We start from the raw sequence: 7,581 nt of genomic DNA on the forward strand, positions 1-7,581 counted from the left end.
AAAACAGAAAAAATCAAGAAAGACAATGAGAAAAGAAAAAAAAAAAGGAAAGTATAAGAAAGCATTTCTTTGCTTTCAATCTTTGTCTTAATTTTTTTCTTGTTTCATTTTTAATGTCCTTTTCTAAACTTTTCTGTTATAATCAGGCCTACACCACTAAACAGGATATTGTTGTGTCTCACACAGAGCCCGGTGCTCAGAAAATCACCCCCTGCTCACGGCTGTCCGTTCCATCCCTCACTCTTTGCACAGAGCACGTCGCACTCTGAGGTGTCGGGCTCTCTCAACTGGTGAGGAAAGCAGGGTGACCAGCTTCAAGGAAATGCTCTATTTTTGGATGGCCTAATTTGCACAAATCTCAACATATCTGTGTTAAAGCAATGTTTTAAAGGAGTCTCTAAAACATCTTCAGTGCAATAAGTGACAAAAAAAAAATCCTCATTTCCAAAACTTCACACAGTTTTTACCATTGCCAAACATCTTTTTTGTTCTTCTTAATTGGCAGCACCATGTTCATGCACTACAGGAATTCATCTGTCTAGGCGAGCATAAACATACATAGAGAGAGATACATTACTCATCAAAATATATTTGCTGGCAATCCTCTGCATGGAGAAACTTTGTTCTGAGGAACTACTTCTTTTAAATGGACATGTTTCAGATCTCTTCTTCTGCCTCTCTCTCCTTTCTTCTTCCTCGGCCTCTTCTCTCTTTACAGAGCTCTCCAGGGAATGGTTCACTGAATCACAGCACTTAGGGTGCGGGAGACCTCTGGACATCATCTAGTCCCAGCCTCCCTGGTCAATGCAGAGGGAACTAGATGAGGTTGCCCAGGGGCTCCCCCCACTTATGCCTTGTCCACAAAGGTGCTGAGAGTGCGCTCCATCCACTGTGCAGGCCATTCATCAAGATGTTAAACAGTCCTGCCCCACATGGTGATCACTGAGGGATGCTGCTAGTAGCCGGCTGCCACTTGGAACTTGTACCACTGATCACAGCGTTTCAGCCTGATGGTCCAGCCAATCTTCAATCTTCCCTATGGTCCATTGATCCCGGGCAGGTCTCAACAATTTGCCTCTAAGGAGACTCTGGGGGACTGTGTGAAAGGCCTTGCTAAAGGGAAGGCTCACAAAATCCCCTGCTTTCCCCTTGTGCACAAAGCCATTCATCTGATGGCAGAAGGCAATCGGGTTGGTCAGGCATGGTTTCCATTTCCCCTTGGTCAACGCATGCTGCCTCTTCCAGGCCTTGTCCTTCATAGGCTTGGAGATGGTTTCCAGGAGGATTTGCTCCATCCCCTTCCCAGGGAATGAGATGAAGAGGACCAGCCTGTCGTTGCCCAGATGCTCCCTCTTGCCCTTCTGGAAAATGGGTGCAATGTCTGCCTTTTCCCAGTCATCAGGAACCTCCCTGATTACCCTGACAATCAACAGCAGCTTTGCACTGGCTGCAGACACCTCTCCCTGCACCCTGGGGTGCTTCCTATCCGTTACCATGGGCTTGTGTGTGCCCACTGGGCAAAAGTCCTCCCCAGCAGTATCTTCCTCTGCCATGGGTGAGGCTTTGCTAACACAGATACTGCCAATAGACTTGTGGGCCAGGGAGGCCTGGCAGTATAGAATACCAGGAAAAGACAAGGCAAAAGAGGCAATGAACTCCTCAGCCTTTCCCCTCTCTTTGTCACTACGTCCCCTGCCCCACTGAGCAGGGAGACCATATTTTCCTTGGCTGCCTGCCTTGTGTTTTTCATGTACTTACAGAAGCCCTTCTGGTTGCCCTCCCCATCCCTTCCTAGTTCCACCTCCAGCTCCAGCTCCAGCTGAGCTTTGGCTTACCTAACTCCATCCCTTCCACCACAGGCAATGGCTGTGTCTTCTTCCTGGGTAGCCCATTGCCCTTCCAGCCCTCTGTGCACTTCCTTCTGCCTTTTCAAGTCCTAAATCACAAAGTCCCTGCTCATCCGTGTCAGCCCCAGGCCAGGCCCTGATGGACTTTCCGGCAGACTAGAGTGTTCCTGTGCTTTGATGACATTGTCCCCGAGATCCAAGAGGGCTGCATGGCTCCTCTGCCCTCCAGGGCAGTCACCTGTGGGGTCCTGACAAGCAGATCCTGAACAAGATTAAATCCTCTCTGCTGCAGTCCAGGGTGGTGATTCTGTTGTTCCTCCTACCTCTCCACCATCTCATGGTCACTGCAGTGACAGACAACCTCCACATTCACATCCCCATCCAGACTGAGCTTCAGGCAAGAAAGAAAGGGCAGCATGGCACCATCCACCTAGAGGTGCAACTACAGAGGTAGAGAACTCACCCTGCAGAAAAGCCTGCATTTCTCCCCTCACCATTGAGGGGATCCAGGCAGTGGACTTCTCTGTGGTTAAAGGTGGATGCAAAGAAGTTCGGGGTAATGCAGATATGTTTGAGGCAGTGCCTCCCAGGCTGCTCTTACAGTCAACGAGGAAGAAGGAGGAGGTGTTCACCACCTTCTTTTAAATGGTCCAGAAAGCACAGGTGACTCCTGTCCCAGGAACATTTGCTCTGTGCTCGAAATTGGGATTGAGGTCATAGGCTTTTAGGAGAATTCAGCTTGAAGGGACCACAGGAGGCCTGTATGCAACCTGCTGCTCACAGCAGGGTCAGATGGAGGGTCAGAAACCAAAAAATGCCCCTGCCAAAGGACTTCTGGGGTGATATAGCAGGAGAAGACAGTAGAGAGCTGACAGGGTGGTATAAGTCCCACAGAAAAAAGGCTTTGTTTTTCCCCTTCCCCAGAGAATTAAATCCTCAGCTCCCCAGAGAGAATAAGCTGGGACACGAACTTTGCCACTAACATGGAGGTGGAGAAGCTCCATGTCCCTTACAGACAGAGGCTGGTGCAAAGGCCACCACCCCAATGGCACCAGACCCCCAGGCATGCCTGCCTTCTTGCTGGGTACCCTCCAGCCCCACGCAGGAGGTGTGCGGGGAGCACAGTGGGGTGTGCAGCCTGCAGCCCCGGCCACCCAGCAGGTGTGGTGGGACCCTGCTCCTCTAGATGAGACTGGGCTCTCCTGCATTTCCCCAGGGTGAAGCCTGCATCCCCTCTGGCTGGGAATACAGCCCGGCAGGAAGGGCCAACACGGGAAACATGATCTCTGTTCCGGGCAGTGAAGAGAGAGGAGAGGGCAGAGGGGGATCTGCTCATGCCCTGGCCAGTGATTCCCTCCCTGCAGCCAGTACAGCCCTGCTGATGCCCTGTAACCCATGAGCCCAGGAGGTGGGACTCCGATCTGCTCTGGCTCTAACGATTTCTCAGCCCTTCAGACCCAGGATGCAAAGCACCGGCCTGGGGACACGTCAGCAGTCAAAGGGGCTGAATGCCTGGCATGTTCCTGAGAACTTTTCTGCAGTCTCCCAGCACTGCTTTGACTCCTGTTGCCCATGGAGCAGAGACTCCTTTGGAGGATGAACTCTCTCACTGTGTGACTCTGAGCTCAGGCTTGACCAGGCAGTACAAATGGCAGCAAGACCTCAACCCCGCAGCAGTGTCCCCTGCCCAGGACTCCACTTTCCAGCCCCTTCCTCCTAGAGGATTTGGGTTGGGAGATCTCCAGGACCACAATCTGCTCTGAGCTGGGCTGAGTTTATAGTTAGATCAGGTTGGTAAGTGCTTTCTCCAGGAGAGATTTTAAAAATCTCCTGGCCCCTGCCCCAGTGCTGCTCAGCTATCGTGGTCATTTCTTTGTTTTTTCCTTAAACTCACTAGAAATTTACTTTGCTTCATCTTCTCCTTGTTGTCTCTTGCGCTTTCCTCCCCTTGGCCCCCAGCCAGACTCTCCCATCTATGTTGACCGAGGACAATCACAGCCTCACCGCCAAGCACAGCCTTGCTGGGATCTCCTGGGACCATTCAGGTGGGCCATGGTGGCCAGCTCTAAGGAGAGCTATGTGCTCAAGGTCCCTATGTGGTCTCAGAGGAGAACGTATGGAGACATAGCATGACCCAGGGCAGAGCCTGTGGGCCAACACCAGGGCAGAGCCGGGATCAGGAGCCATAGGAAGAGAAGACCTCCAGCAGCTTCTCTCCACACCTGGGCAGGGAGTGACACACTCGGCAGTGTTCCTAAGAGAGGACGATGACACAGGACGGGGGCGCAGTGTGAGCTGCAGTGCTTGACACCGACCATCCATCCTGGATCTGGGGTCCTGGCAGGCAGTGCTGCTGGCTGCATCCCCCGAGAGACCCCCGACCCGTCTAGCAGTAGTGAGTCCCCTGCATGACCGTCGGGAGCTTCTAGAGTGTTGTGTCTCCCATCTGCGCCCCATCTCTGTGCTGACCCAGCCCTGCTGCCCTGCATGTGCCCCACAGCCCCACTGTGCAGGCACCACACAGGAGAGGGTATTTTCAGGGGTGGGGAAACACTCCCCTAGCATGATCCCCATGACAATCCTCAGTGCCCCATCCCCCAAAGCCCTCCTGCCCGGCAGCCTCCCACCAGTCCCCAGCCCTGCCCAGCCCTCATCCTGTCCCCCACCAGGGTTAGCAGAAGGCCATGTGCTGGGGTCTGCTGAGCACTGAGCCAGCAGAGAGTCCAGGCAGGATGGCCATCCCCCCTACACAGGTGCTGAGCCCAGCAGGCAGATGGAGCTGGTCACATTCCAAGATCACCCCTCACCAGCACCATGGGCAATGGCCAGTGCTGGAAATGGCTGGCATGAGGGGCTGGGTCTGGGAGGAGTTTCCTGGGACAGTTTCTCCTCTCTGTTCATGCAACAACAAGCTGGGCTGCATCTTTGTTCTGACAGACCCTGTATGAGGCCTCCCCATGGGAGGAGGATGGTCCACAGGCCCAGTAGATGGCCCCAGAACCTCCTCTGCATGCTTGCTGCCAGCCCTGCAGAGCACCCAGCAGAGGGCTCATCCTCCACGGCTCACAGCTGGATGCACAGTCCTCCAACCGGGCATGGAGCCTTGTCTGGGGGTGACATTTGGGGTAAGGACCAGCACACAGGGTGTCTGAAGACACACAGATTGTCTGAAGGAGATCTGCTGGGGACAGGGCCTGAGGGACAGCAGCAAACTATTATGGCTCCTGGGTGCTGCTTCCTTCAACACAAGCCCCCACAAGGGCTCCCAGATTTCTTTTTGGTGCCACCCATCAGGAGGGACGATGGCACAAGGAGCTGGGAGGGTGGGGAGCATTAATCCTTCTTCAGGTACTTCCCAGGCCATGTGGAAGGCCAGCAGAGCAAGGACTTCTGGCTCTGCACCGCGAGCTCACTTCAGTGTGCCCACACTCGGAACATTGTCTTGCATTAAAGGTCGGCAATTTCAAGCCCAGTTCCACTTCCTTCTCATCTCTCCCAATCCCTCCTCTGATCTCATTGGCCATTCCCACACCCCCTCCCCTCTTCTGCCGCAGGGCCCTGAGCTGATGGTGCTGCTCTGCAGAGTGAGCGGGCTGTGGGGCCACAGGGCCACGGGGTCACTCTGCACTGGCCATGCTGGTCAGGGTGGGAAGCAGACCCAACCAAATGGGGATCACGGCCTCTAATCCCTCCAGGGACTGTGGATGTGGCAGGTGCTTGGAGGGACTATGGAGCATTTGCAAGGGTGCTAGTTGAGTCCAGGTGCTCCTCTACATCTTGCCCCTGGTATCACATTGACAACATGAATCGCTCTCCAGTCTCCCTTCCCCATGACAGATGGGTCCCCACTGCCTCTGCTAGGATTGCAGAGTCCTCCTTTGCCCATGGATACCTGGGTTTAGCACTTTACCTTTAGGTGACTCCACCTTGGAGGACCTCTCCCTTTGCGAGGCTCTACTCACTGCCCACCCCAGGCACACACTGTTCCAGGAGATTCCCAGAGCTCTCCTGGCACCTCCAGATTCCCCTCCAGCAGGACAGGCATCTGATACTGTGCTTTATCATGTGGAACGGCCCTGGGTGTGCACATCATCATTCACAATTCATTATCTCCACTGCTACTGGACAGTGATGGGCAAGTCCTAAATCCAGCCCTTGGTCTCTAAGAGATCATTACATGATTATGAGCTTTTTGCTTCTAAACCCATGGACAGCTCTGCCCAGCAGGCCCTTTTGACATGCAGTTCCTGAGGCCTATTCCTGACACCAGCTTGGGAAGAGAAGCCCAGCCTTCAGGCACTGCACTGGGTAGAAGCTACTTTATTACAGAGATACTGTGCTGGAGTCAGTTCTGATGCAGCTTTAGACACAATTTTATGTGGGTACCAGGTGAGACAGAGCAGTCTCAGGAAAAGTGCAATGAATCCAAGCATTTGTGTAGCAACATGATAACAAATAATAATAATAATAATCTTAATAATTGTAATAATAATAATAATAATAATAAAGTGAACAAACAAAGGTCAGTTGGTTGGGATACACTGGAATTCAATTGTGGAGAGCAAAGGCAATGTTACCACTGCTGAAAAATGTCCATGAAATCACTTTCCTCAGGGCGTCTTTGAGCTCCTTGTTCCTCATGCTGTAGATGAGGGGGTTCACTGCTGGAGGCACCACCGAGTACAGAACAGCCACTAGCAGATCCATAGCTGGTGAGGAGAGGGAGGGGGGGCTTCAGGTAGGCAAAGACGACAGTGCTGACACACAGGGAGACCACAGCCAGGTGAGGCAGGCACATGGAAAAGGCTTTGTGTCGTCCCTGCTCAGAGGGGATCCTCAGCACAGCAGAGAAGATCTGCACGTAGGACAGCACAATGAAAACGAAACACCCAAACATTAAACTCGCACTAACCACAAGAAGCCCAACTTCCCTGAGGTAGGAGTCTGAGCAGGAGAGCTTGAGGATCTGTGGAACTTCACAGAAGAACTGCTCCACAACATTGCCTTGGCAGAGTGGCATTGAAAATGTGTTAGCAGTGTGCAGCACAGCAGTGAGAAAACCAGTGGCCCAGGCAGCTGCTGCCATTTTGGCACAAGCTCTGGTGCCCATGATGGTCCCATAGTGCAGGGGTCTGCAGATGGCATTGTAGCGGTCATACGCCATAACAGTGAGAAGATAATACTCTCCTCCAAACAAGAAGAAAGCCAGGAAGACCTGGGCAGCACATCCCAAGTAGGAAATGGCCCTGGTGTTCCACAGAGAATTGGCCATGGATTTGGGGACAGTGGTGGAGATGGTGCCAAGGTCGAGGAGGGAGACGTTGAGGAGGAAGAAGTACATGGGGGTGTGGAGGCGGTGGTCGCAGGTTACAGCTGTGATGATGAGGCCGTTGCCCAGGAGGGCAGCCAGGTAGATGCCCAGGAAGAGCGAGAAGTGCAAGAGCTGCAGCTCCCGTGTGTCTGCAAATGCCAGGAGGAGGAACTTGTTGAGGGAGCTGCCGTTGGACATTTTGCTATCTCCAGGCGTGGGGGACTGCCGAAGAAGAAAAGACATTGAGAAGTTAGCAGAGACTTTTCAGGCAAAAAAAACCTCCTGTAACATTGCAATTCTCATACAACCCCCCACTTTGCATCTCTCTTTACGGAGAGGATCTTTGTGCAGCTCCCTTGCTTGAGCTCCACTTTGTGCTCACTAAGTGTGCTGAGGGTCAGGGAGCTCTGCCCATGGGCTCCA

The 7,581-nt window shown here is 53.0% G+C and overlaps 1 pseudogene; it reads right to left on the reverse strand.

Annotated features, from left to right (window-relative positions):
• Positions 1-6,461: 6,461 nt before the first annotated feature.
• LOC136996110 (olfactory receptor 14A16-like) lies at positions 6,462-7,257 on the reverse strand (annotated as a pseudogene).
• Between the last annotated feature and the right edge of the window lie 324 nt (positions 7,258-7,581).

Source organism: Apteryx mantelli, unplaced genomic scaffold, assembly GCF_036417845.1.
Source record: "Apteryx mantelli isolate bAptMan1 unplaced genomic scaffold, bAptMan1.hap1 HAP1_SCAFFOLD_20, whole genome shotgun sequence".
In the NCBI taxonomy this organism is placed as follows: Eukaryota; Metazoa; Chordata; class Aves; order Apterygiformes; family Apterygidae; genus Apteryx; species Apteryx mantelli.